This window comes from Hesperophylax consimilis, chromosome 22, assembly GCF_061612785.1.
Source record: "Hesperophylax consimilis isolate HC1 chromosome 22, BYU_Hcon_1.0, whole genome shotgun sequence".
Taxonomy (NCBI): Eukaryota; Metazoa; Arthropoda; class Insecta; order Trichoptera; family Limnephilidae; genus Hesperophylax; species Hesperophylax consimilis.
Window position 1 is genome coordinate 23,077,228 of NC_142857.1, and position 17,589 is coordinate 23,094,816.

Here is a 17,589-nt window from a genome sequence, read left to right on the forward strand (position 1 = left end):
CGGTATCAAGCGGTTTCGGGGTTTGAGTGTTTTTGTGATTTTGGCGTAAATATGAATTCTCTTGCAAAATTCTGGAGGTCTGGATACGTATGATACAAAGTCATTTAAACTCTCCAAAATACTAGTACAAAAAAGAATACGCTATAGGTAATTGTTCATTAAATTGCTCCGAATGCCACAAAAAAATGGTTGAAAGGTAAAAGTGTATTACTTTAAAAGCACCATGGTCTAAATACTGTACTAGTTTTTTTACCATCAAGCAGCATATTGTGTGTGTCATCAAAAGCAATAGAATGTAAACAAACCATACTATCCCATTTTAAAACAACTACCATTGACTTGTATCCATTTATATACACTGTATTTGGGGTTTGCAGATCAAATTTCAATTCCCGCGGAATCCCGCGGGAATTGAAATTTAAAATTCTAAATTCTAAATTCTGTCCAGCAATCGCTGGACAGAATTTAGAAATCCCGCGGGATTTGCGGAATTATAATTAAAATTGAAATAATGCCAACATTTGTTTTGTTATTTGGTGTCAATTATCTTTGATACTAGTATATTATTATAAAAAAAGATATTGAAAGATCCTGAAAATATCAAACAAGTATGGTAGCTGAACGCTGGAGTATTGTGTACCAGTGATTTTTAATAAGTTCGAAAATAAATATGCCTCTTAGGAAAGTGATGAAAGTGAAGTTAAAGCATGAAAAATGTAAAGATGTGGCTTATGAATGAAAAATCTATATATCTGTAAAAAATAAAATAAACACAGAAGAAAAAAGAAAAGGGTGGTGATGTGTGATGAGGTTGTTAACTTGATACCAAATATGAGTACCTATGAGGTTGTAAACTTTAAGAATAATTTGACCCTTTTCTTGAATGATATCAAATATGAGTACCTATGAGGTTGTTAACTTAAAGAATAATTTGACCTTTTTCTTGAATGATACCAAATATGAGTACCTATGAGGTTTTAAACTTTAAGAATAATTTGACCTTTTTCTTGAGTGATACCAAATATGAGTACCTATGAGGTTGTAAACTTTAAGAATAATTTGACCTTTTTCTTGAATGATACCAAATATGAGTACCTATGAGGTTGTAAAGTTTAAGAATAATTTGACCTTTTTCTTGAATGATACCAAATATGAGTACCTATGAGGTTTTAAACTTTAAGAATAATTTGACCTTTTTCTTGAGTGATACCAAATATGAGTACCTATGAGGTTGTTAACTTTAAGAATAATTTGAACTTTTCTTGAATGATACCAAATATGTTATGTTTTTTTTTTATTCTTCGGGAAGGCTATTAAAATATTTTTGTACCTTTGAAAGTATGTTCATCTTTATATATAAATATAAATGGATTAATATTGAGGTAGAACCCGCAGACAAGCGGCCATGTGGCAGCTTCGCGGGACTACCTATCTATTGTCTAACTATTATATATTTTTCCAAAGTTGTTTTGTTAGAAATAAATAAATAAAACATGTTAATTCCTTGTTCTATTGTGTGCTTTTGATAAACTTTCAACTTCAAAAAACGTACAATAATTTAATATCCCGTGATTTTTCACGGATATGAGCTAATTTATAATCAAATCGACATAAATAAAAATTGTTTTAATAAGTAAATTAAATTTGAATTATTAGATTCCTGCTCAAATAAAATTTTATACGCAAAACACTTCAATTATCTCAACCAAACGTATGTTGACAAATTTTCGTCAAACAAATGGTTGAGTATTGGAGAGTTGAGCGCAGAAATAGAAGGATTTATGCTTGCCATTCAGGATAGAGTCACTAAAAATTAGAGAAGCATATAATCAAAGATACAAATCAAATTGATGATTTGTGTAGAAAATGTTTGGCTTTTCCGGAAACTATAGAACATATTATATCGGGATGTTCTATATTAGCACCGTCCGAGTATACATTTAGACACAATCAAGTTTTAAAAATAATTCACCAAAATTTGGTAATTAAACATAACTTGATTGTCTGCCGTAATATAGTACCATATTATGAATACGAACCAAATTCATATTTAGAAAACGAATTTTATAAAATATATTATGATAAAACTATACTAACAGACCGAACGATTAGTCATAATAGACCCGATATAGTTTTACATGACAAAATTAAAAAAAAAACTTATATCATTGATGTCGCTATTCCAAATTCCTGTAATATTAAAAAATCTGTTAATGAAAAAATAAGAAAATACACAGATTTAGGAAATGAAATAAAAAGAATTTGGCATTCTCAGACTATACAAATATTACCATTCGTTATTTCGGCTACTGTCATTATACCTAGCTCTCTCATTAAAAATTTAGGCGTAATTAGATCTATCAAAAAATTTATATATAAAGATGCAAAAGTCGGTCATTTTGAATACATGTAGGATAACGAAAGATTTTTTAAATATTTATGTTGAGGGATCAGTAGGATTTATAGGCCCTGTTAGAAGTTCTACCAAGCCGAACCCTCTGATATGAAAATATCTGGAGTCGGTGAAGTATTTTCCCATTTGATCTCTGGTGAGTTGACGTGTTGTTCTTGTATTGTTTTGTATTTATTTTGCTTATATAATGCACTTACATAATGTTGATTGACTAGATGATCATTTGTGGAAAAGTGTGTGGAAGGGTTTAGTTTTTCCTATGGGGAAGATTTAACCCGGACAATAAAATCGGAATTTAAAAAAAAAAGTACTCACTTCGGAGATGGTTTGCTGCTCGGATATCTTTTATTTAAAACAATATAATTTTGTTAAAATATATCTTTAATTAGCATCTTGTATCAAAATTATTAAGTATTGGTAAATCTACTTCAACGTTGCATCGCAAGATGTCACTGTTGTCAGAATGATTTGCTAGCTGAAAAACAATTAAAAATAATAATTTTCGCAAATCTGTGTAACTGTTAGAAGTAGAGACAACGTAAACATAAAAATCAGGAAATATTGGAACTGTCCCTATTAATATGGCAACCCACTGTAATTTGGGAGACGGGTTTGGGTACCGTCGCCCCACGAACCATTTATTGGATAACACATACGTCTGCCATAGGTCAACCCAAGTGGTTGGCTACATTTGGTGATATAGCAGGGGTTGCCGGGTTCATCGGGTGAGGTGTGTTCAGGATGCCCCTGCCCACTAGCTGCGTGGCGTACCGGATCGGGACAGGCTGGTTAGGGGAGACCCTTTGATCTCTCCAACTGGTCAACCGCAGCAAGAGGGATAGATCATACGTCCGTCACTCCTGGACACTCTGATCCCTAGATTCTTATCCATCCGTCATGCCTTTTTCCTTCCCTGGACTTCCTCTCCTTATTTCCTTAAAAGACTCCACGCAGCATCCTCATAGATGATGGAAACTTAACTTTTTTGAAACTCCGCTAAAATATTTTTCCATACAAAAATATTGAAGTGAAACTTCTTTAGGCGCGTAATGAATTTTCGGGGACGGAGTAAAACCGAGTCAGGATCGACACGAAAATGCGGGTACCCCCACCACCGCTCACCGTTCACTGTCCCTCTCTCACCATATGCGCTTGTTGAGGTGGGGGAGCCGCTCACGAACGTTCTCTCCCGACACGGGACAACAATCGATGCAGTTTTTGCACGATTCATTAAGGATTTAAGTGCTCATGTATATATCTCGCACTTTAGTTACCATAACCCAATTATCACGACATTAGGAAATGATATTCATGAAATTGACAATGAAAATGGCACATGATTGGTAAATTGTCATTGTAATTTCTTTGTAATTTTTAATTGTAATATTGTTATTTATGTAATATTGTATACTTGTGAATAAATTGAAAATTTTTGGAACTATACATTAATCGAACGTCATTCATCTATAAGAAAATATTAGAAAAAGCAAATCCATGCTTCGTCGTTGAATTATTTAACCTCTAATTTTCAAACTAACCTAAGAGAGAAAATAGAGATGATGAAATGAAAATAGAGAGAGAGGAATACTAGAAGTTTCACTTCTGTCTTGCGTAGGCTTGACACACCCACTTTTTTATTTTTTCCATGCTAACCATTCAACTTTTGTACCTGTAAACAAACGTTGAAACTTAAACGACAAAAAATATTATCAATCTTTTTTACTTGAACTATCACGTAGAATCAACTCCCGATGTTTGTGCACTTTACCACGACACCCTGTATAATAAACTATATTGAAATGTAAATTCTATTATTTTTTTGTGATTGAACAAGAAGATATTACAAATAAATCTTAACGAAACATGAAACAGAATAAGACAAAGTAAAATAAAAATAAAATTTAAATTGAAACAAAGTTTCTAATGAAATTGGTTTGTAACCTAGATAGTGTCTCGGATAATCATATACGATTTTTCAAGTCTAAATGAATATTCAGGAACAACTCTTTTATATTCTTTTAAGCAGGTATTGTATATATATATATACAATACCTGCTTATATATATAACAATAAAAATACTTTAATGATCATTCGTTGAAATAATATCAGTAAAACACTAATTAATTAATAGTTTTGTAATTTTCATAGACAATAAATATTCCTTCCTTGGTTGATACTTTTTAAAAATTATTTTTGTTTTCAGTTTACAGTATAAAAAATATTTTATTTATTTATTAATTTTCAGGAAATCGACAGTTAACATTTAATCAGTTTGTACATAAGTATTGTATAGCTAAAATAAAACCAATTATGGATTTCCTCCTTGTGACTTTACCTCTACTGAGACAGCATAATATGGAATGAGTAAATTAAATTTGTGAGAAAGGAATATGAATTAAAAAATTTATATAAAACTTGTATTTGGTTAGTTCGCAACTGAAAATATCAACCTTGGATAGGTATTAGCTATTGTAATTATTGCATAGTCTGTTCAGGCAAGAATTCTGCTTATATATTATATACATGGTGTGGATCGGGAGAGGTCAGGTTGAGGGGACTCTCCGGACGGACTCTCGAACCCGACCATCCATACATCATACCTTTTTACGTCCTAGAACTTCCGCTCCTTTATTCGCTTAAAAGGATTCCCCGCACAGCATCCCTAATCCCCAGTAATCCCCCAACATAAAAATCCTTTTTCTAAGCAACATCTTAATAAACTTGTTTTGCTTCACCTGGTTTAACAATGTATATGTATCTTTTTACGCTTGTATATTATAAATAATACAAATAGTCAACACAATAAAAGAAGTCATCACAAACAGTTATGGAAGTGGGTGAAGAAAAAAATAATAAAATAAAAATCAGAAAGAGGTTTGTTTAAACTAAAATCTGTAATTCACGGAGTTTAATTTATTGTTCATATGTTGGGAAGTATAAACATACAGTAAAAACATTATTAAACTTTGGATTCGGCTGGTTTGAACAATTCGTTAGCCTTGTTTTGAACAGTCTCTGCGAACTCCTGTGTACCGGTCTGTACTTTCGCTCCCAATTCCTTCAGGTTGTCAACAATCTTGTCGAACTGAAAAAAAAACAGTATTTTAAGTTACTTATTTAAACAATATTCAACGAAAATCCTAGCCATCAATCCAAGCCTAAGGTTCAAGAAAAAGACCTAGAACCACAGACATTCAATGATTTTTTATCCACACAAACAATTCAACTATTTTCACCTGAAAACTGGAATTAACTCGTAGTATCATTACCTCCAGAAGTTACTGAACTTTATCCCTGGAAACCTTTAATAAAAACCAATACTGAACAATCTTACAGTCAGTTTGTCAAAAAGTGGCATATGGCACAAACCATTAATTGGGGTTACTGGCATAATCATTGTCTAAAGAACTTATTTGCCACAATACAATACAACCATATCCGAAAAAGGGTTTGTTAGAAGGAGATTTATAGAACTGATGCTTTATTGTGTTCTGGTCTTTCAAAAATACTATATTTATTTTATGAGAAACCGCTCAACTGTTCCAACTACTCCCAACCGTCTAAAGCCAGTGAGACTATGGCATCCCAAAAGTAATGGTGAGGGGAAGAAGAGGGTAGCGAAGTACCTGGCTAATCATTTTTGGTCACCAAACACGGCCAAAGCCATTTCAAGCAACGTTTCAATTCTGAATGGTGGTCTTACATCAGGGCGATACTGAGAGATTCTTCCACTCTGAAACGTGCCACAAATATACTATATATTATTTCATATGAGGAATTTGTGAAATAACCCTAATTAATCAAATAAAATTTATTGCGCTCGTCGGTCGCACGCATTTGAACCCGCTACCTCCAGTTTACTAGTCGAGAGTATTACCTCTCGACCACGGAGGCCGTCAAATTCAAGTGCTCTATTATTTCAAAAGCTAAGATGCGTTCTACTTGCTGTTAACACAACTATTTGCATCTCTCTTCAACATATATTCCTGCATTCCTCCACCCAATTACCTGTCCATGTCTCACAGTGTGAAGTACATGGGTTTTCCGAGCCCCAGATGTGACAATTTTGCTTGTTGATGAAGCCACCGAGGTGGAAATGGGCCTCATCACTCAAGATGATTTGCATTTGATTCACTCAAGTGAATTTTAATAATTTCAATTCGTTGTTGAAGCGTGTATCGTTCCATTTTTATTAATGGTGTAGTTTCTACTTGTCAAATGTCAAAAAATGACAGCTTCCAAAGTAACATTTACCGAAATAGCGGGCTATTCAAAATAACACCTCTTATTGGAAAACCTTGTGCTTCTATGCGATCAAATTTTATACCAAAAACACACGATTTTGTAATACTTCCAATGCTTTGCATAACATTTACGTTCATCAGTACATAAACGGATTTATCATTTTCTAATATCGTGTAATTTTAACTATATTTGTTGTCGACAAACGTGATTATAATACACTATATGTTTTTATTCGATGTCGTGTTGTATGAAAATGTCAAGGAACGCAGTAAAAAACAAACAATTAGTGCACGTATTATTAGTTGTAGACTTTTTGCATGCACGTGCAGTATGTATTCATAACGCATTATTGCATATGACATACATAATTGACTATTGATCGTCAGTCTGCACTTATAAGGATAATTGCATACTTGGATAATATCGATGCGAATAGTAAAGATGTTATTACATTATATAATACACAGTTAAATTACAGTGATTTGTTGTTTATGTCATTCTGCACAAGAGACCTAACTACATGGGGCCAGTGGGGCTATGACATTGATATTTTCATTTTATATACAGGGCTTTCCAATAAGAGGTGTTATTTGGAATAGCCCGCTATTTCAGTAGATGTTACTTTTAAAGCTGTCATTTTTTGACATTTGACAAGTAGAAACTACGTCATTAATAAAAATGGAACGATACACGCTTCAACAACGCACTGAAATTATTAAAATTCACTTGAGTGAATCAAATGCAAATCATCTTGAGTGATGAGGCCCATTTCCACCTCGGTGGCTTCGTCAACAAGCAAAATTGTCGCATCTGGGACTCGGAAAACCCAAGAGTTATTGTTGAAAAGCCTCTCTATCCTTAACGTGTGACTGTTTGGTGCGGTTTATGGTCCGGCAGAGTCATTGGACCTTACTTTTACGAAAATGAGACTGGAGCAACAGCTACGGTGAATGGATTGCGCTATCGAGAGATGATTAATGATTTTTATGGCCGGAATTGGATGATATTGATCTGGACAATGTTTAATTTCAACAAGATGGCGGTACGTGCCACACAAGCAACAAAACCATTGATCTTTTACGATTTAATATCAAAATAACACCTCTTATTGGAAAACCCTGTATATATAGTAACAAATTGAGTTGTAAACAGTTTACAAGGTTTTAGAAAATATAATAGATGCTGGCTGTGTAGGGTCTTTTTTAGGAAAGGAAGGAGAGGAAATTCTGGGATGGAAAAAAGGTATGAGGGGTGGTTAGGAAGTGGGGGTCAGCGTGTCCAGGAGTGAAGGGCGTATGAATCCATCTCTCCAACTGTAGTACAAGGCGATGAGTCGAGAAAGTCCTGTTTGAGTTGTCAAAACGTCTCGCTCAACCATTCTCTCCCGATCCGGCATGGACCCGGAGAAACCTCACCCCTTTAACCTGGACACCAAGTCACCAAGCGAACAACTTGGCGTGACCTATGGCTGGAGGTTATCCAATGGTTACCTGGGTGGCGGTACCCATAGCCGCCTCCCAAATTGAATGTGTGTGTATATGCGAACGTGTATATGTACCTGTATGTCAGGATTGTGTTAAATAGTGGAGCGTTGTGATTGCGCACCGATTAAGTTACCAGTAATGTTTTTTCTAAAATGACAACAGGAAGTCAAGAAATATGTCGAGAGTTGAGCTGGAACAAATATTATTGATTTTTTGGAGAACGCGTGAATTTGGTGAGTTTGCTGCAGCGTTTGTTTGGTTTAGTGTGGCGGTCACGTTTAGATCAGTGATGGACAAACCGAAGCCTGCAAAAATATAAATAGGTTGACGACACTACTAACTGCAAAGTTAACCATGTCAAGCTGTACGTCCGTACACCCTGCGGCCCGCGAACAAAATGAAAATGAATAAATTGCTTACTCGGCTAAAAAAGTTGACCATCGCTGGTTTAATTACGTAAGTGAAGAAGCAGTGCACAATAATATGTGACGCTCGGCCATATGTATTGGCTAGACCTACGGTTGAATTTGCACCGGCAAATCTCTAAAATAAAGTTGGAATCTTTACGACATAAGTTATGAAGTCGTGTAAAATCTATAATATGCACGCGGCCCGGCGCGGCGTAACGGACGGACCTATGGTCGAATTTGCCCTAGCACGCTTATAAAATTGATCTTTTCGTGGGGTTTATTTCAACGATTTCTGATGAACGTATCACTAAAATGTCAAATATTTCTAGAAAGATCTCTCGGGAAGTTACTAATTCATCGTTTAGAAAAATAAAACTGGTGTTCACCGCTAATTTTATAGTTGCAAACCGTTTTACACAAATAATTTTAATTTTATGATACTGTTTTTATTATTTGTAAATATCAATAACTTATCATACGTAGGGATCGCTCTAAAAAATGTATTTATTTAACATTACGAATTCGTATTAATTAAATTAGTTATTAGAGTCTAATGTCGCCTGGTTAATTTGAGACATTTAATTGTTCAAGTAAAGAGGGAAAGAAGATATGAAAAATTAGATGGAAGATTTTGATCTAGTCGAACGAAAATTCCTCTATCGTATGAAATAAAAGTCAGTTTTGCAAGTTCACATTATCTAGCACAGTGGTATCATTTACAAGTCAAATACTAGTCATTTCAATACGATACTGTGTAGTTTGTTTTGTATTTATAACTAGGGTTATCGTGGGTTAAAACAGATATGTAAAAGGAACTTCCTGAAATTAATCTGGTTAAAATTTAATTTTAAGTTTTCATGGTCTTTTACAGTGGATATTTCGAAAATACATGATATTATCTCATTATTTTATGTCAAATTTAATTGTTTTTTTTTCCGAAGATTGGTTTGCTATATTAATTACCTAGGAATCTATGTTTTTAATTACAATTTCCACAACATTTCAATCGAATGACATTTGACTTCTATTTTTCTGTTATCACTAATTTCCGATAAACACGTAAGAATAAATAATATATTTATGTGATTATTTTTCCGCAATGACACAATACAAGTACATTATACTATTTACAATATATGGAGTATATAATTTTTAAATTAAAAAAATATATTATACACCCTCATATTATGTAAATCTTATTTCAAAAAAACAATGTCAAACAAAGGTCAAAATCTCAAAATTTCACATAAATATCAAACTCATACCAGATTTTTGAAAACCAGACATCACATCTCAATTGGAGATAGGTGATGTATGAATTTGAAAGCAACAGACTTGTAGTTGCTTCATAACCTTTCTCATTTCTCATGCCCTGCGTCAACACTATTAAAAACAAAATCTATTAAAACTATCGGTTTATATTTTTTAAATCAACTGCTTTCCCCCTTTTCTCTATTACTATATCATTCCATATCCTCAAAATAGAAATGGTCGAAAATGGGATATTTCATGAACAAGGACGATAGAAATTGGAATATTTCCTAATAAGTATGATTAAAAATGAGATATTCCCTAAATAGGGATGGTCGAAAATGGGATATTCCCTAAATACGAATTATTGAATGTGGTATATTCCTAAAATAGGGATGATTGAAAATGGGATATTCCGTAAAAAGGGATAATTGAAAATGAGATATCCTCTAACTAGGGACGATAGAAAATGAAAAATCCTCTAAAAAAAGGAATGTTTCAAAATGAGGTATTCTCTATATAGGAACATCCTTAACGACGATTCATGATCCAATAGGGATGATAGAAAATGTGAAATTTTTCAAAATGAGGTACTCCCTATATGGGAATGATTGAAAATGGGATATTCCCTAAATAGGGATTACTGATTCCGAAATGACACTAAAATTTTTTATTTGAAATCATGAACGTCTCTATGTATCTTTATGTATCTTTTTTATGTATCTTTTTTATGTATCTTTTTATGTATCTTCGTTTTAACATACTTATTTTAACTAGTCTTAAATCCTGTATTCGTTTAGGATAACTTGAAACTTGTAAATTTGACAATCATAAAATGTAATCAATATTATTTTATAAAAAAATAAATAAATAAATTGAAATACGTGTATTTATGAATTAGGGATGATTGAAGATGGGATATTCCCTAAATAGGCATAATTGAAAATTGTGTATTCCTAAAATAGGGAGATGTTCCATAAGTAGGAACGATTGAAAATGGTACATTCCCTAAATAGGGATGGTTAAAAAGGGATGTTCCCTATGTAGGGACGATTGAAAATGGTACATTCCCTGAATAGGGATGATTGAGAATGAGATGTTCCCTGAGTAGGGACGATTCAAAATGGTACATTCCCTAAATAGGGATGGTTGAAATGGGATTTTCCATAAATACGGATGGTTGAAAATGGGATATTCAATATAAAGGGATGACTGTTGGGATTCTTGTGTGCCCTTGGCGCCCTTGTGACAAGCGTAATACTAACAATGGTTCATCTCCCTTGTTTCTTTTATCTACGGTTTAGTCATAACTTTTAACAAACCTGAAGATTTTCCTTGAAGAATTTCTGGATGTTTTCCAGAGCGTCAGCGGACTTCTCTACTGGTGCTTCCCGGACGACCCTCGGGGAGGCAGCGACGAACTGAAATATACTATAATTAATAACACAGTTAACCACTAAAAACATATATTTTTAAAAACACTTCTTTCGCAGAAACTATGAAAAGATTAACGGTTGCCGTTAAATGTAAATGCCGCTAAATGGGCATGATGACAATGTTATAATTGAATGGATACAAAACAACAGGAAATAAATATTATTCAAAAATGCATTTCTACAATTTTCACGATTTTAATGGTAAGCTACAAGCCTCTGAAATATCCTTCGAATGTAATTGTCCTACAGTATACAGGACATCTTGTTTTTCGTGTAAAAATATTCTGAAAAACAGAGTAGATTGTTTGACTACCTACGACTTTTTACTTATTCAATCTTACCAAAATCCCGTGCGAATCACATTATATTAATTATTATACTATGATTGCCATTTATTAGTTGTTTGTCCAAGGATCGTTTCTCAGTAAAGTTCTTCAGTCTATTATTTGCTTTTACGGTCGTAAAACCACTCTCGGTCTGACAGCCATTAGAAGCGATTTGCGCGTATCCTTACATTGGTTTTATTTGTTTAAAGTGACCACCGTTACGGTGTCCATTGTATGTAGCCACAATGGGTAGGAAATAAATAATAAAATACTTAATATGTTTAAAAGTGTTCATAGTTATTATCTATGATTAGCCAAAGGTCGACAAATAGAATGTAACTTATCTAACTTACATTTCAAGTTGTTACTACTTTAAATAAAATGAAACAAAGTCGCTATCCGCGTTTGTCCGTTTATACGCTTAATTCTTCCAAACTACGCAGCGGATTTTGATAGGGTTTATATATACATATATACACTATCATTTGGAGAATTGATTTCGAAAGATTTATAGAAATAACACATTTGCGAATCTTTTGCGCGGTTTTATTTCGATTACTGTATAATAATGACTAGCCATTTAATAAATAAAGATTCGAAATTTTAAAATTGGAAATTCATATGTCATGTGGCATATATTCTGGTCTAGTAATGTGTAATTTCTATCACCTAAGAAATTCTAAAAATATAGTACTGTGGGATTCATATGTCTTATACTGATTTATAAATGTGGAAATTCTAACTATACAATTGTAAATGTTCTCCAAAATGCCATGGAAAGAATCTCAGACTTGTAATGTCCCGAAAGAAACCATTCATCTGTTCTGAATGCAATTACTAATGTTATCCAAATTGACCCTGGTAATAAATTACATATTTGCGATTCTTTCAAGGATAAAGAAACCATCCTGTCACTTCAAATGCAATCAACAATGTTCTCAAAATTTGTTTTGACAGCATCGCCATTCCATTGTAAAAATATTATGTACTAAATACACAATTTTGTTTTGTATTGTTTGTAATTTTAAATGTTATATTTATGGAAAGTAGATAAAATTCGATGGAATTTACATTGATAACGCTGGCTAAACCTTATGAGATACATCAACATAATGTACTATGGAATTGTGTATCTTGAAAATTCCTCAAAACCTAAAAAAATTACCACAAAACATTTATAAATCCCCTAGAAACTCCGGGTACACGTCAGCAAGTAATAAATAACAATTTAAAAGTATGCTTCAAATCCACAAAGATTTCTATAAGAAGTCACACCATGCCATAGTTCGCGTTGAGAGCAATAGGCAAAATACAATGGGTCGCTTATGCACTCCATTAATTCACACCAGTTTTGCACAACACTACTACACTTACACTGGAGTGATATGGTTTAATCAACTAATACCACAGCTGACGTTAGAACCTGATTATAATAAAATTAAAAATAAAATAAATTTTACTACCTTCAACAATTTAGCTAATAAGAATCACGATGACATCTCATTATATTATTTTATATATTACTATATAAAAAACAAAAATCTCTTCACTTTAAAGCGATGAAACAAAATTTGGTCGCCTAGAAATGTTTCAGAAACTTTAATTAAATACTGCAAGTAGAATACATCTTGGCCTTTGAAATAATCGAGTATTTTTTAGATAAGTCTTTTTATAAGCCCAGAAAAAAAATAATGTTTAAGGCTTATAAAAACTGCTTTAAAGTTCAAAATCTCCTACTCACAAACCCATTTTCGGTTATGATTTTATTGTATAATGTGGCAAATTAAGATATTTATAAAAAGATCGAAAAAAAATTTAATATTTATGCCTGAACATCCAAAAAATAAAATAAAAGGCACTTTTTGGCCATGTTTTTTTCTTGCATAAATCAAAACAGGTGGATGGTGTTAAGCGGGAATTAAAACCTTATCGCCATCTACGTAAGGGTTGTTATTGATAGCGGCACAATTTAAAATATTACACGACGTAGTGCATCGCCTTAATTGTAATTTGAAATTTGTTCTTATTATGTAAATTTAAATAATTAAATTGTATTTTATAAAATAAAATGTAATTTTATTTATATAAACGTTAAAAATAAAAATTAATTGAGTTCAACTTATCGCGTTCTAATAATGGAACAAGTTTCGACCAGATAGTACGATATTAGAGTACGCAGTAGCACCTCTAATTGTTGTAGCGCTATGTATATTTTGCAGGTATTATAATTTTTTTGTCGTCTCTATTATTGAGGCTTCCGCTTCGCATAAAGCTATCATGTATTGGTTTGTGAAATTTTAAGGTGTAAAAACCACTAGTATTTAGTGTATTTACTACCCGGTTTCGCCTGAGTTTCAACACTATTATTCAATTTAATCATATGATAATTTGCGTCACGTTCCAGGGTGGAAGATGATTTCGGTATTGCCCTGGTGTAATATACCACCATTAAAAATTGAAACTTTGGTTAAAATGGCTTTAGCCATGTTTGGTGACCAGATCTGAATAGCCAGGTCCCTCCCCTGTCTCCTTCCCTTTCCCGACTACCTCCAGCCTCATAACATACCCCAATTGGGGATGCCAAAGTCTCACTGTCTCCAGGCGATTCGGATCAGTTGGGACTTTTGTGCGGTATGCAGTTTAAAAAAACTATGTTCTAGATAATATATTACAGAAGAACTGAATAATATGAAACAAACAAAAGCAATTACATACGTCTTGATAGTTCAAGGAAATGACGCTGCGAGATAAAAATTAACTAAATATTAAGTTTTGTTAAAAAAAATTGCCATTTTGCCAGAGCTCATTATTAGAAAGCTTTTAGGTGGGTACTACATAATCGACATTATAAAGCTCCATAGCGCATCATGGAAATTATTTTGTTACAATCTAGATTGTCTCATTCTAAATACCAGAGAATAAAAATAAAATAAAAACTTTGTGCTAATTTCATTTTGCCACAGCTCAGTGTTTTGAGAGTTTGCAATATTGCATTTGCACAGAAGTTCAAAAACTTCAAAACGCCCTGACAAATTGGTTACATTCCCGGGCGAATTCGTAAAACGCTATGTTGTGTTTGAATTTTAATGGAAATTATATTGAAAAATAGTTGATAATAGGGATTCACCACGTCGTGTAACATTTGGAATCAGGCCGCTAACAATATCAACCCTTATGTAGATGACAACAAGGCTTAAAATCCCACCTAATAGTACTAGCTGCCGGTCAGAAAAAAACATCGCAAAAAAGTGTTTTAAATATTATTCTGCGATGTTTACGCACAAATATTTAAATGTTTTTAGATAATTGTCTAAAGAACTTAATTTGACATATTCAAAATAAAATGATAACCGAAAAGAGGTTCGTAAGTAGGAGATTTTGAACTTTAAAGCCGTTTTTATAGGACTAGTTTACTTTATTTTTTTTCTGGGATTGTAAAAAGACTTATTAAAAAAGGGCTCTAAAACATCAAAGGACGTTTATTTGTAGTCAAACTGTGGTTACTTTCCGAAAATTTCCGATAGTCGCTTTGTACGAATTTTAGCACAATATTGTATAAAATATTGTGACACTTTATGAATAACACGACAAGATAAAGGTTTAGTGTCAAATAAAATAAAAGACGCACGACCACATAAATATGCCATATTTTCATGATGAATCAATTTGCATGGAAATGCAATAAAACGATATTTATATGTCATGTACATTTCATCATATAAACAAATTAATTAATTATTTCACAACTAATTTCCGAAGTAAAAAGTCGGTTTCATTAACGGTCTATATTTTATAATTAGAAACACAAATAAAGTAGCATATAGCGTACTAGATATAAGTTACACCTTTAGGTTAGGTCAAGTATTTTGAGCTCAACTCCAAATTTAAGTTTTGAATGAAAAAGACCGCGCAGCGCTAATTTTAAAAGTTATATTATGTAGCATTATCATAACAAATAATGACCCCTAAACACAATACAACAATGGTACAACACCATTAAACATACTAAGCCATAAATTGTTCCAACAAACTCCATAAAGAAACACAATCTGAAAAAAATTATGAAAAATTTAAAATTTAGTGGTATAATATTGTACGCCATTGAAAGAATTTTAAACAGAATTTTTTTGTTTTAAGTTTTCTGTATTTTTTTATTTATTTATTTTTGCAATAATTATCTGTTATTCTGTGCATCAATTTGTATGTCTATAATTATGGTAGTTCACTGAAATTAATTAACGTATTCAACTCGAGATGATACTTCCTTCCTAAATACGAGTTATTTTTAATTAGGAAGGTATTAATTAACATCAAGAAACATGTATTATATTTACCCTTAATTAAAGAAATAAATTTTTGTTTTATGTCTTGTGAAAAGATGAACATTTCTAAAGCACAATCGTTACCAAGAAAAACGTTAGGTATGTTTTTGAAAAAATTTCCACCTTTATGGTATATAAATACTCAAGTATAACAATACATTTAGTTAATTATTTTTAGTTACCTGCAGAGCCACGAACATCGCGATGAACAGAAACACGAATTTGGATGAAGCCATTTTGCTTTGGTTTGCAGTCGTTTGACAAGTTCACAAGAGGAGGGTAGATTAGCAATTGACGGGAAATATATGACTGAACTCGAGTCGGTTTTTCTGAATGGCTCGTTTGACCGTATCGTGCCGTTATTGGCCAGGTTTATAGTCGTACCATCTGACCATACTCGTGCAGTTGGCCGGGTTTTTAGAGTGTGATTTAATTATTATTTTTTTCGCGGCCCAGCGTAGTGAACGGATTTAAGGTCGAATTCGCCCTAGCAGGCATATAAAATTGATCTTTCCGTGGGGTTTATTTTAATTATTTTGTATGAAAGTATTACTAAAATCACAGATGTTTTTAGAGGAATCCTTCGGGAAGTAGAAAAACTTTTTATAATATTATATAAAATATTTTAATGGTGTACTGTTTTTATTAATATTAAATATAAACAATGCATATCAGTTTACAAAAAAATACAAATATATAAAACTATACATATATAAATAAAAAAAATATGAAATTGTCGGAATCAATTAAAATGTGAGCCTCAAGCGAAGTCCCGTTATTAAACTCTTGTTTCGCCTTAATTACTACTGGAAACAACTATTTATTTCGGGGAGATAGAAAAACGTGCAAACAATAGTTCTTAGTTGATTAGTATTTAGTTCTATTGTTTCCTAGTATTTAGTTATTTAGTATTTAGTTTGGGTTATTAAAAGAGCCCTCGCCGAAACATAACTTCGATTGAGAAAAAAAACTTTAAAGCATCTTTTACTTTCTACCCGACATAAATACTTGTTTGTTGTAGTTATTTTTGTGTACGGAAATCGACAACAACCGGCGAGGTAAGGTAAGTAAAAGGGAATGTGTTGAATTGTAGTAGGGGTGAGGTAAGGTAAGTAAGAGGGAATATGTTGAAATGTAGTAGGGGTGAGGTAAGGTAAGTAAGAGGGAATGTGTTGAATTGTAGTAGGGGTGAGGTAAGGTAAGTAAGAGGGAATGTGTTGAAATGTAGTAGGGGTGAGGTAAGGTAAGTAAGAGGGAATGTATTAAAATGTAGTAGGGGTGAATTAAGGTAAGTTAGAGGGAATGTGTTGAATTGTAGTAGGGCTGAGGTAAGGTAAGTAAGAGGGAATGTGTTGAAATGTAGTAGGGGTGAGGTAAGGTAAGTAAGAGGGAATGTATTAAAATGTAGTAGGGGTGAGGTAAGGTAAGTAAGAGCGAATGTGTTGAATTGTAGTAGGGCTGAGGTAAGGTAAGTAAGAGGGAATGTGTTGAAATGTAGTAGGGGTGAGGTAAGGTAAGTAAGAGGGAATGTGTTGAATTGTAGTAGGGGTGAGGTAAGGTAAGTAAGAGGGAATGTGTTGAAATGTAGTAGGGGTGAGGTAAGGTAAGTAAGAGGGAATGTATTAAAATGTAGTAGGGGTGAATTAAGGTAAGTTAGAGGGAATGTGTTGAATTGTAGTAGGGCTGAGGTAAGGTAAGTAA

General features: G+C 32.9%; 1 long non-coding RNA gene across 1 annotated transcript; it reads right to left on the minus strand.

The window, feature by feature from the left end:
- Nucleotides 1-5,285: 5,285 nt before the first annotated feature.
- On the minus strand, nucleotides 5,286-16,227 carry LOC149413267 (uncharacterized). The gene is made up of 3 exons (XR_016304283.1): nucleotides 16,071-16,227; nucleotides 11,127-11,225; nucleotides 5,286-5,499 (listed from the first exon to the last, which is right to left on the minus strand). It is a non-coding gene; the product is annotated as an uncharacterized LOC149413267 (long non-coding RNA).
- Nucleotides 16,228-17,589: the final 1,362 nt, after the last annotated feature.